This window comes from Nelumbo lutea, chromosome 2 (assembly GCF_056320005.1).
Source record: "Nelumbo lutea isolate HS-2025 chromosome 2, American lotus-T2T, whole genome shotgun sequence".
In the NCBI taxonomy this organism is placed as follows: Eukaryota; Viridiplantae; Streptophyta; class Magnoliopsida; order Proteales; family Nelumbonaceae; genus Nelumbo; species Nelumbo lutea.
Window position 1 is genome coordinate 104,581,272 of NC_142685.1, and position 11,826 is coordinate 104,593,097.

At 34.0% G+C, this 11,826-nt stretch overlaps 1 long non-coding RNA gene across 2 annotated transcripts; it reads right to left on the reverse strand.

Moving 5' to 3' along the window:
• Positions 1–2,069: 2,069 nt before the first annotated feature.
• LOC148872487 (uncharacterized) lies at positions 2,070–11,548 on the reverse strand. 2 transcript variants are annotated; one of them, XR_016107016.1, is made up of 4 exons: positions 11,342–11,469; positions 11,138–11,216; positions 9,101–9,164; positions 2,070–2,326 (listed from the first exon to the last, which is right to left on the reverse strand). It is a non-coding gene; the product is annotated as an uncharacterized LOC148872487 (long non-coding RNA). The 2 variants fall into 2 exon arrangements; XR_016107015.1 differs by lacking the exon at positions 9,101–9,164 and having other exon boundaries at positions 11,342–11,548.
• Between the last annotated feature and the right edge of the window lie 278 nt (positions 11,549–11,826).

Below are 11,826 nucleotides of genomic sequence, written 5' to 3' on the forward strand. Positions count from 1 at the left end.
GAAATGGAGAATGTTAACCATGTGAACTTTTGTTGCCTAGGATGTTGGGACCTTATTGTTTAAGTTAACTTATGGTCAGGCTTGAATTTTTATTCAAGTTCTATTCCTATATGAGTTTTCAATTCTATTTGTTTGGAGTATATGGATATCAGTTTAAGTTAACTTAACTTAAATTGGTAGTAGGGTTTTTTTTTTTAATAGGAGTTTAAGTGGTGTTTGATTGCACTTTTCAGACGTCTCAATCTGAAAATGTTGCTTTTTAGACGCCACCTTTGTTTGGTGTTGCATCTAAAATAGGGTATGTAAACTTTTTTCAAATCTAAAATTTTTAGACTCGGGCCCATCACTTAACGTATTCAGACACGTTTCAGACGTGGCCAAAAGTCAAAACTACCCCTCTCTATTTGACCTCACTTTCTCGTTTCCATACCCCTCTCTCTCTCTCTCTCTCTCTCTCTCTCTCTCTCTCTCTCTCTCTCTCTCTCTCTATATATATATATATATATATATATATCTATCTATCTCTCCCTCCCCTATCTTCCCACCACCGCCACCGTCGCTGCAACATCCAACAGTGGTGGTTCGGTGAGCAATAATAATATTTTTATTTAATTATTAAATATAATGTTTTTATTAATTATTAATTATTTTAATATTTTCCATTAAACATTAATTATTTTTTATTAAATTTACTTATGTTATTTATTAATTATTGATTATTTTTATTACTAGTCATTTTTAATTGTTTCATTAATTTTTAAAAATTATTTTAATTTTTATTTATGTAAATTATTAATTATTAATTATTAATTATTTTAATATTTTTATAGTGATTATTTTTTTTAATTTAATCATTTTATTTATTATATAGTAATAATTAATTTATTATTTATTATTTGTATTGTTTCAATATTATTTTGAGGTTGAAAATTATTTTTATGAGATAATGCAAATTGAATTTAACATTTCCAAATAGTATGTTCTAGGAGTAAAATAGTAAAATCAGTAAATTTCATATGGTAAAGAGTTGATCCAATACAAACAAACTTATGGATTTAGATCATCAAAAAAGTAGAAAAGCATCTATGCTTCTTTTCAGATTTCAGACACTTTTAACATCTTTTTAACTTTTCAGATCTAAATTTTTAAATTTATCAAACGCCACCTAAGTTTAAGTTCACTTATATTCAATGATTGGTGAATGAACTTATAAGTTTAAGTTAACTTATTTCTTTCTACCATTTGTGCAAATAAAAATGGATTTCACAATTAAGAGGGTGTTTGGATTTGTTTATGTTTATCGGATAAATGTTGCCACCTCAGCGCCACCTTAGCTTTTGGAACAATAAATGTTTATTGCCGCTGAAACTACTATTTGGTGGTAGCATTTAATAAAAAAACACTAAAAAACGTTTTTTCATTTATTTTCATCAGCTTTCGTGAAATTAGCCATTGGGAGAAGCAAGAAATTCTCCCTTCCCCCAATGGCTATGTGTTTCATGAAACGCACAGGTGGCATGGTGGTTACGTGTCATATGGCATGGCGCAATGAGGTTTTGATCTGATGCATCCCGAATCTACCATCCCATTATCTGTTTTCTTTTTGTTTCTCTATCCAATGAAACCCTAAGTTCTAACCATGAGCCAGTGTTTGCCGCCTGCAGATAACAGTGGAGATCGGAGGAAACCCTAACCACGACTGGAGGAGTGATACCGGAGGAAACCCTAACCAGCAAGTTCAGTTCCGTTTGTTAAGGGTTTTTTTTTTTTTTTTTCTCTCTATTTTCTCCTAATGTCTCTGGTAAACATTTCTCTTCTTTGATCTTGCATTTTTCTTTTATCCCGCAGATAGAACTTCTCATATATGCATCTCCCAATGAGGCAACGGCGAATGTTTCATATCTACAACAATCAACGGAAGAGAAACAGATGCAATAGAGCTTCTCGTATCTTCTCGTATCTTGCTTTGCTTTGTAAATTAACAAAATATTAATGAAATAACAAAATAGAAAAGAGAGAGGGGGGGAGAGAGATAGAGGAAGAGAAAGGGGGGAGAGAGAGAGTCAAAGTGAAAGTGTCATATATTCACCGTTGGATGTGGATTATATCATATTTTCGCCATTGGATTTAAAAATTGGTCTTTAAATACAAGCACATGTAATTTGGACTGTTGAATTGACTAATGGATCTTATACACCAAAATGAAAGTTTCACACTGAAACATCCATATGGTTGTTTCTTGAAACATGCCACTAAATAGCATGGTGGAAAAACGTTTATTGTGTTGAGCTGTAAAGGGGCGTTTCTTGAAACACCCGAAATAAACCTAACCAAACAACAAAATAAAAAACATTTAAAGTGAGTGTTTATCAGATAAATGTTTTTCCAATAAACATAAACGAAACCAAATACATAGTAAATTCACGTTTCAATAGTCAAGGGATGGAAATGGAGTGTTAAGTTTAAATTAAACAAAAGTGAATTTCAGACTTGGCATGCCAAACCAATCAAGGAGATATGGGAAGCAAGGGAGCTTGTACCTATTTGTAAATGCCTCTATTGAAGGCTAGATAATAACAACTTCATGTAATGTTGTTCAATTGCTAATTGTTTCAAAGAAGACCCATCACACCAAACTAAATTTATATAGACTAAAGCCATAATCAGATTTTGTGCTTCAATTGCTAGTTGTTCAATTGCTAATTCACCAACGCTTGAATCTCAATGAGTGATAAAAGATCACCATCAACATTGTGCTTCACAAACATGTCACCACCAGTATAAATCAATGGTGGTATGTTCAAAAAAGAGCCACCATGGTGTATGTTAATAGTTTATATCCCACTTGACATCTAGACCAAAAACCAAACAAACCTACCATTGTTAAAATCATAGTCAATTTCACATTGCTTCAAACTTTATTAGTAAACTATTAAACTATTAGACAACTTAAGATTGACAATATTCAAATGAAATAACCCTTGAGAAGTAAACATAGAGAGAGAATTAATACATAGATCACTAAACCCATTTCCTGACATTCGTATGTTAAGAAGAAATACTTAATATTAAGAAGATCAAACCCATTTCTTGACAAATCATTCAACTCAAGGAGTTCATCCATGGTCACATGGACCGAGTATATTAAGAAGATATACCCAACTAGCACTATTAGCAATGTATAAATGCCATGCAAATCAAATTAGTTTATGAATTTTTTAAGTCCCTTTCTAAGTTTGTTTTATTATAAAAAATCATAAGAAGATTAGGAATAGGTGAGATGCAGTGACAGAGACAAAGATTTACTAAAGTATTATCCAACCTAAGATAGACAACATTCAAACTTCATTAAAGTATTGTCCAACCTAAGAGAGAGACATAAAGAGATAGAGAAAAAAAAAAAAAAAAGATAGGTACATGGATAGATAGAGAGGGGGTGAGATAGGGAGATGCATATAGAGAGTGAGAGAGAAAGATAGAGAGATATATACCCCCTAAGATGTAGAATGATCCCATTGCCTTTTTCTCAATACATCCCCTTCTTTTCTAGACTTCCTCCTAAGTCCCCCATCAACCCTTGTACACATGCTAATTTGGACATACTAATATAATGAACAGCAAATATTGCTTTATCCTTCAACTATATTGGTTGTTTCACAATGTGGTTTGCCAAGAAGTCTAGTAGAGAATAGTTCTAGTTGAGAACATTGGGGTTTTCATAGGGTTTTGTTTGAAATGTCAATGTTTTACACACATTTCGTAATTGGGGTGAGAAGGTTATTTTGGTCATTTAAATTATTGCATGTGCCAAATGACTTAACGGAGGGGTGTTTTGGTAAAATTCCACCTTCCGTTACCATGGATAACAGATGAGGTCATTGTTTAACGGCCAAAGTACAATGGGTCTATGTCACAAATTAAAGTTTAGGGGGGGATGTCATTGACCCTATAGTACGGGGGGTTCGTGTAACTTATCCTATTTAAAATTATTAAATATATTATATAATCTATTTAGTATATTATATTTATATTAATTTATTATATATAAAATTTGATAAATAAATAAAATTTTAACTTTTCTAAGATTTTAAAAAATTATAATCGTTATCAAATTAAATTCGATGTAGATTTTGCTACATCTGATCAGAATACGATTCAATTACAGTCCTAATGGTCTATGAGAATTGATTGGTCCCACCAAAACAATGGATAGATGTCGGATGTATTGTGCCCTACCCCTCTTCCCTCTTATCACAAGTTCGATTGCTATACAATTCTCCTCGTGATTTTAAACAATCACAAGCTAACTTTCACTCAATTTATAAAAGAGGAAAAGGTCCGTTTTGAATCATTTGATGGTGGACGTAGAAGCTACCTCATCGGAAAGTCCAGGTATGGTTCAGTTTATTTCATAAAAAATTGAATTGTATAAATCAAAATTTTAAAATTCAAATCATAATTTCATTATAGTAAAATCAAAATAAGTAAACTAAAAAATTTCGATTCGACTTTTTAGTTTTAACCAAATAAATGCTCACCCTAACCCTAGTTGGACTTACCTAAACACTTTTCTTTTGTGTTGCTTTTGTATGAAAGTCAATTTGTTACTTTTAGCAGCCCATTCCATAGCTCAAAGTGCTAAACTTTTTTTTGGTAGTGATAGAAGTTGGTGAAGATACCCAGCTGATTGGTTGGAACGTTATGTTTCTAAGTGTTAATTAAGTTTTATTTTTTTCAAAAATAAGAAAACAAGGTGGCTGCTTCCTCTTTTATAATAGGAGAAAAAGTTTTGTCAACAATCAATATACATTTTTGTATTGAAAATGATAGTAAAGTTTGTAAGTTTGTATTCATACATGCTATATTTGTAATTGATAGAACCATGTTTGTACTCAACACATAGAGTTTAGATACAAATTTCTAAGACATTTAGGGTGCATTTGTTTATGATGCAAACACAAATATGTACAGTTTAAAAAGGCCCCCAGATCAGCTCACGAATGCAAACTGGGTTAACATTTCTTAGCCCATTTATATTGTTGCTATTTGTTTCCAATCAAAGCAAAAATTTGTACATTTTTGCTGGTGTTTGGAAGAAAGCATTAGAGCAAACATTAAATGCTCTATAAATGGGGATATGCTTTCAGATCTGCAAATGGGGTTTACCTAAAACATTGAAAGTAGTGGATATGATTTCAAAAAAAAAAAAAAAAAATAGAGAGAGAGAAAATAGTGGACATGCTTTCATATCTACAAATGGGGTTTACCATTTTTTTGACACGTAAAACCAGAACTATATTAAACCGAAGAAGTAGATACAAAAGATTGAATAGGAGGAAGAAAGGAAGGATAGTGAGAGAGAGAGAGAGATGTGTTCCTGTGGCATAATTTTACACCATTTTGCAAGTTCGTGTGCAGGAACATTGTACATACGTTTAATATATACAAACTTTAAATTAGAAAAAGAAGATGATAAGTTCAAAGTTTTTGTAAGAAATCCCAAAATGTGCCAAGAGAGGTCTGTTTGTCTTTCAAGAGCATTGATCACTGATTAAGAGTCTGAGCAGAGGATCGGACTGAATTTGTTCATTTAGTGAGCTAACAAAAGTCCTTGATTTATAGCAAAAAGCTCAATTCTTCAACTGAAGACATGTTTTTTCTTTCTCCAGCAATTTGTAAGCACTCCAAATTTATTGTTAGACAGATAATTTCAAAGGAGAAATTTTTCCTACATCTATGAAGATAATACAGGCATTGTGTTCCTTGAGATAAAGATGCAATCTGGGAGAAGGAAATTGGATTGAATTTTTAGGTGGATGATTTAGCAGGAATTTGGTTACAAATAGAGCTTGTTTTATGAATAATCAACAAACTAGACACATCTGAGTTTTTGAAGATTTTTTCATTTCTAGCAAACCATATGTAGTATAATGCAACCGCATACTAGTTAAGTGTTGTAATCAAGTCCGGTTTACGAGAAAATTTTTGTGCTAAAAAGAGAATGCAATCAGTCCAATCATGAAGAATAGTGGTATTCAAGTTAAGATTCCAAGGAGAGGCAAAGAGAACTGATTGAGTAAAGGAACAATTTAGGAAAAGATGGTTTGTGGATTCCAATTGGGATTGATAGAAAACACAAAGTTGGTCCTGATTAGGAGCAAATATTTTTGCTTTAACAAGAAGACAATTGAAAATGTTACGCCAAAGGAGAAGCTGATATCGAGGAGGACAAGAAAGTTACCAAATCCACTTAATACAGGATTGAAGGGAAGTGCTTAACGAAGGTAAATTATCCTGTATTAGACTTTTATAGGCTATTAAATTGGAAAATTTGCTAGTGAAATGTTTAGTCCAGATCCAACAAGTAGGAATATTATGTGAAGGATAGGAGTTCTCAAAATGGCAGAAGCCTGATTAAAATAAAAAAGAGAGTTGATTAATGAGGAATTCCAAGTTCCATGCTGAAGAAGATCATTAAAGTTCAAATTGGATGTTTCAGTATTTAAAGGATGTTGGATCATATGGAAAGTATGATTATTTTGGATCCAAAGTACTTGGGAAATAGGATTTGTTGAATTTTCTGAAATCAAATATCCTACTTCAAGGAAGAGGATTTAAAGCTGGGGGGCAGTGGATTTTCAGAAGAAGGAGCTGGTTTAAGGTATTCTTTGGGGGAATATTTCATTAGCAGGGAGATATTTTGGTTTCCATATTTGAACCCACCATTTGTGTTGCTCATTAAGGTATCTCTAAGCAAGTTTTTTAAGAAAAATTAAGTTAACTAATTTTATATCTCGGAAGCCTAAGCCGCCATAGGATTTGGGTAGGGTGAGTTTGGATCGAGAACACTAGTGATAAGGATGAGATTTAGAAGTTGTTTTTTCCCACCAAAAATTTTTGATAATATAATCCACAGAAGATAGTCTTTTGGGGTAACTAAATTAAGGTCATAACATGGTTAGGGATGAAATGGAGTACAGATTGGATAAGGGTTCGCTTACCTGCCTGACTAATTGAAGAGGCTTTCCAATTATTAAGCTCGTTCCTTAAATTTTCCATCAAGAAAGATAGTTGATTGTGCTTAGTTTGACCCCAAATCAAAGGGAACCCTAGATATTTGGAATTTTTAGGATGGTTTTTCATTTGGAGTTCTCTCCTAAGCATTCGTTGATGTTGAGTGTGAGTGTTCTTACTGAAGTAGACACCGGATTTTTATAAGTTAATGAGTTGTCCTGAGCAATTCTAGAATAGGTCTAAAATGTTTTTTAGATTGTCCAACTCATTTCGGTGAATCCGCATGAATAAGAGAATGTCATCAACAAAAGGGAGGTGAGAAATAGATAGGGTTCTAGAAGAAAGCTAAATGCCTTGGAGTTGATTTTCAGACCCAGCTTTTTGAATTAAATGAGTTAGCCATTCCATGGCCAATATAAAAAGATAGGGGGATAGGGGGTCCCCTTGTCTCAGACCTCGAGAAGGAATAATTTTACCCTCAAATGAGCCATTAATAAGTACAGAATGGGACACAGAAGAAAAGCATTTAGAAATGATTTGGCAAAAGTTTGGAGGGAGAAACCTAGGGCTTTGAAGACTTCTAGAAGAAAAGTCCATTCTAATCTATCATAAGCTTTTGCCATATCTAACTTAATAGCTACATAGCCTGTACCCCTTTTGTGATGTTTCAAAAAGTGAAACATTTCACAGGCAATAATGGTATTATCTGTCATTTGTCTACCCAGGATAAAGATTGATTAGTTGGGAGAGATGCACTTGTATAGGACAATACGTAGTTTATTAGCTAGAATTTTTGAAATGATTTTGTAAAGGACATTACAAAGACTGATAGAACGAAAGTCTTGTACCTTGGTACAATTTTCTTTCTTTGGAATAAGACAAATGAAAGTATGGTCCAGTCTTTTTAGAATCCTTTTGTTCTGAAAAAACTCTTTGAAAAAATTTAAGATTTGTGTGTTCATTTCAGGCCAGTACTCCTTATAAATTAGGGCAAGCATACCATTAGTGCCAGGGGACTTTAGACTGCCTATACTAAATAGAGCTTACTTAACAACAGTCAATAAACTATTATCCTCAATAAAGATGATTAGAGAAATTAATTCAAAGATAAAGGAGAGATCAAAAGAGGGTTGGTGAGAGAAAATCTCTGAAAAATAGGAAATGAAAACACTAGCAATCTCTTTATGATCCATAATCCAAGAACCTTGGTTATCTTTTATACCTTGAATTTCATTTCTTCTCTGGCAACAGATAACACTCTTGTGGAATTAATGGGTATTTTTATCTCCTAGGTTCAACCAGAGCTGTCTAGATCATTGTCTCTAGAAACTTTCAAATTGATTCTATATATCATCATACTGTTTATATAGAGAAGTCAAGATTTTGATCCCAAGGTGTAGATTGCTCTACTTGGATGATTTGGGACTCCAAATGATTTAATTTAATTTGTGGATCAATAAAATTAGACTTTCACCATCTGATCAAATTATGTTTAATCTAATCCATTTTGAAAGAGATAAGAAAGGCTGCATATCCAGTAGATGGGCAATCCCAACCTTTAAGAATTTCAGTTCAACAAGACTCCTCAGCAAGCCACATTTCATAAAATCTGAATGGTTTGGGATACTAGATTATTTTTTTGGAAGAGTTTAATATTAGAGGGTGATGGTCCAAACCCCAACGAGCTGCTAGATTTAAGGAGGCATGGGAAAAAGCAGAAATCCAGTCTAGGGTAGCTAGACTTAGGTCTAGGGTGTGGTTGACAAGATCCATCGATCTCTTGTTTGACCAACTTAGGTGTCCACCTTGAATATGAACTTCCATTAAATTTCAATAAAAAACCATGTAACGGTACTAAGTACAGGTAAGTCTAGAAGGTTTATTAGATGTTGAGGGATCCTGTACTATCACGCGATTTGCTTCATTAAAATCACCAATTAGTAAGTAAAGTAAATCAAAGGATTGTAGATCATGGTGAAGGTTAGATCAAAATTTGTTCTTATGCATCTTAACAGAAGGCCCATAAATATGTCCTAGTAACCAAGTATCTAAAGTAGGAGGGGAAGAGACTTTAAGAAAGACATACCTTGCTTGAGTCACAAAAATAGAAGTACTATTTTTCCAAAATAGAGTTATTCCTCCTGTTCATCCTTTAGGGGGAATAAAAAAAAGTGTTAGCATAGTGAAGTCGGCTTGCTAATAATTGCATTTTGTCAATAGGGATTTTAGTTTCACAAAGGAATAAAAAATAAGGATTATACTTTTTTACTAAAATCCCTAGACCTTGAACTGCCTTGGGGCACTCAGCCCCACAGCAATTCCAATTGATAATCAACATTGGTGGTCTTGTGGCTGTTGCAGGCCAGCCACAACTGCCTTTTCAAATAAAGAAAAAACAAAACAAAGTTCACCTAATGAGTAAGATCTGCATGAGAATCACTTGGTGTCAAAGCTTCATTAGTCATAATCGAAGTATGGTTAAGCACATTTGGATGGGATTGAACCATGTCCAGAATCCTTTCAATTTGATTGCTTTGGTTAGAGGATTCAGGTCTATCATAAATAGGAAGAGCAGGAGTTTTTACAATTTCCAGGTGCTAGAGAAGATCTATTCTAGGTCATTTTCCCTGAGAGGAGGAGGCACCCATTGTATCTGGAGGAAAGATATTAGTAAGGGTAGACTGAGCATGGACAGCCATGCTGAAGGTTTTTGGGGAAACTTGCAAAGCAAATGAAACTTGACTAGTGGGATTGGAGGAGGAGGAACTAGAAGTAACCCTATCAAGGGTTGTGTCCATAGGAATAAGGGGTGTCTCAGTTTGAGAAGGGGATAAGGTAGAAGGTTCAGAGGATGGAGGGGGTCGGGCATGTTGAACTGGGTTTGGAATGTTGACAAAGTCCCAAAAAGAAGGGTGGTGCCAGTTTCTTCGCATCTAGATTTCAGCACACAGCCAGGGACCCGAAAGAAGCATAGAGTGTTTGTTGAAATATTGCTCATAGGTTTGGCCTGTAATGTAGGGGAGAGGTTGGGAACAATGCCAATACATGTGACCTACCTTACCACAAAGATAGCAAGTGTTTGGGAGTTCTTCATATCTGTACACTACCCAATGGGTGGCACTAAAGAAAGAACCAATTTTGAGAAGTTGATCAATTGTAACTAAAACTTTGGCTTTAATGTAATTTTGAATAATTGTAATCTAACGAATAGGGCCTATATGTTCAAAAATCGGACGTCCAATATCTATAGATGGAAATTCATAAGGGATGTTGTGCAATTGCACCCAAATCTCTATCTAGTTAAGATGCCTTTCATATTGAGGATGCCCTGGTACCCGGGGTTTTAGAATAATCCACTGGCCATCTAAGAGCCAAGGCCCATTATCCCGAATGCGAACATAGTCCTCTTCAAAACGAAACCATAAACGAAAGTGACCACATTGAAAAGGAGATAAGAGAAGATGGTTGGGATCAAGACGCCACAGGTTATAGAGGCCCTCTTCCAGTTCCGAGAACTGATTAGTCAGACAAGGAAACAAATGACAGATGAAGGAGAACTGCCAGTCGTCATGAGGGATTTTAGGAATATGGGGTCGAATATCAACAAAGTCAATACCAGGAATGGGATTAGCTTGGAGCATGTTCTGAAATGCTTCGTTCAGAGCATCTAGATCTTCCATAGTTAAAGCGAGAAAAGTGGGAGAAAAGAACCAAGGAAGATAGAGAATGTAGTAATAGGAATAGTGAAGGTTAAGTGGACGGAAGGAAAGAAGAACATGAAGGGGAGAAGCAAAACAGAAGAAGAAGGAATGATTAAAGGATCTTTGAAATTCAAGGCTATGATAGTAAAACACTGGTGGCAGTCGAAGATTAACACTAGTCAAGTAAAAGTAGGTTTGAGTAATTAAAGGAGGGACATTCGAAAAGGCATTCGTTGAAAACAAACTAAAAAGATAAAGAGAAAATTAAATTGAAACCAAACAAGTATACTAAGCACGAAAAAAGAGAGATTTAGTTACTCTAACAAAGGAGATGCAACTAGAAGTTGAAACAACAATAAACCAAAGTAAAGTTTTAGATTAAATCAGATATCAAAATTAAAGTAGCCAAAGTAAGAGGATACTTCCTGTAACTCAATACTATTGTAAGCACGCTTGATCTTGTTAAGAGATGAAGAACACCAAGAAATAGTAAGCACAAATCTACAAAAGTAAGGGAGTGGTCAGTACAAAAAAATGGAAAATCATGTTTATTTGTTGGTCATATTTGATGGATATTTAGTGAGATCTGTTGTCACCATGGCAGAAAATAGATGATGATAACTTACCGTTGTAGTAGGGTTTAGCAGTGATGAAGACCACCTCCCATGGATGATCGGTGCAACCATAAAGCTTGTTTTACTCTCTCTTCAAAGAAAGCAAATGTTTGTATCGAAAAAATCAATTTGGAAATGTCTCGATTTCTCGAAACAAAACTGTCAAAAATTACAATTATCTACCATTTTACGATGTAGAAATGCCTATAAACTTAAACTGGAATACATAAATATACTGGTTTTGAGTTTATACCACAAACAAACGCAGCCTTAAACTCAAAATGAGAGCAAAGTTTATATCCAAAAACGTTTGTACTCAAGACATAACGTTTGGATACAAACTTCCAAGAGATGTTTATACTCAAAATGATAGGTGGATTTCAGTCCTGGATCCGTGTTTATACTCATTATAATTAGAAACCATTTGGTTGAAATAAGAAATTTGTTGGTGTAAAATTAAACCAATTATGTATTTATGAACCGTTTAGAAGGGAGTT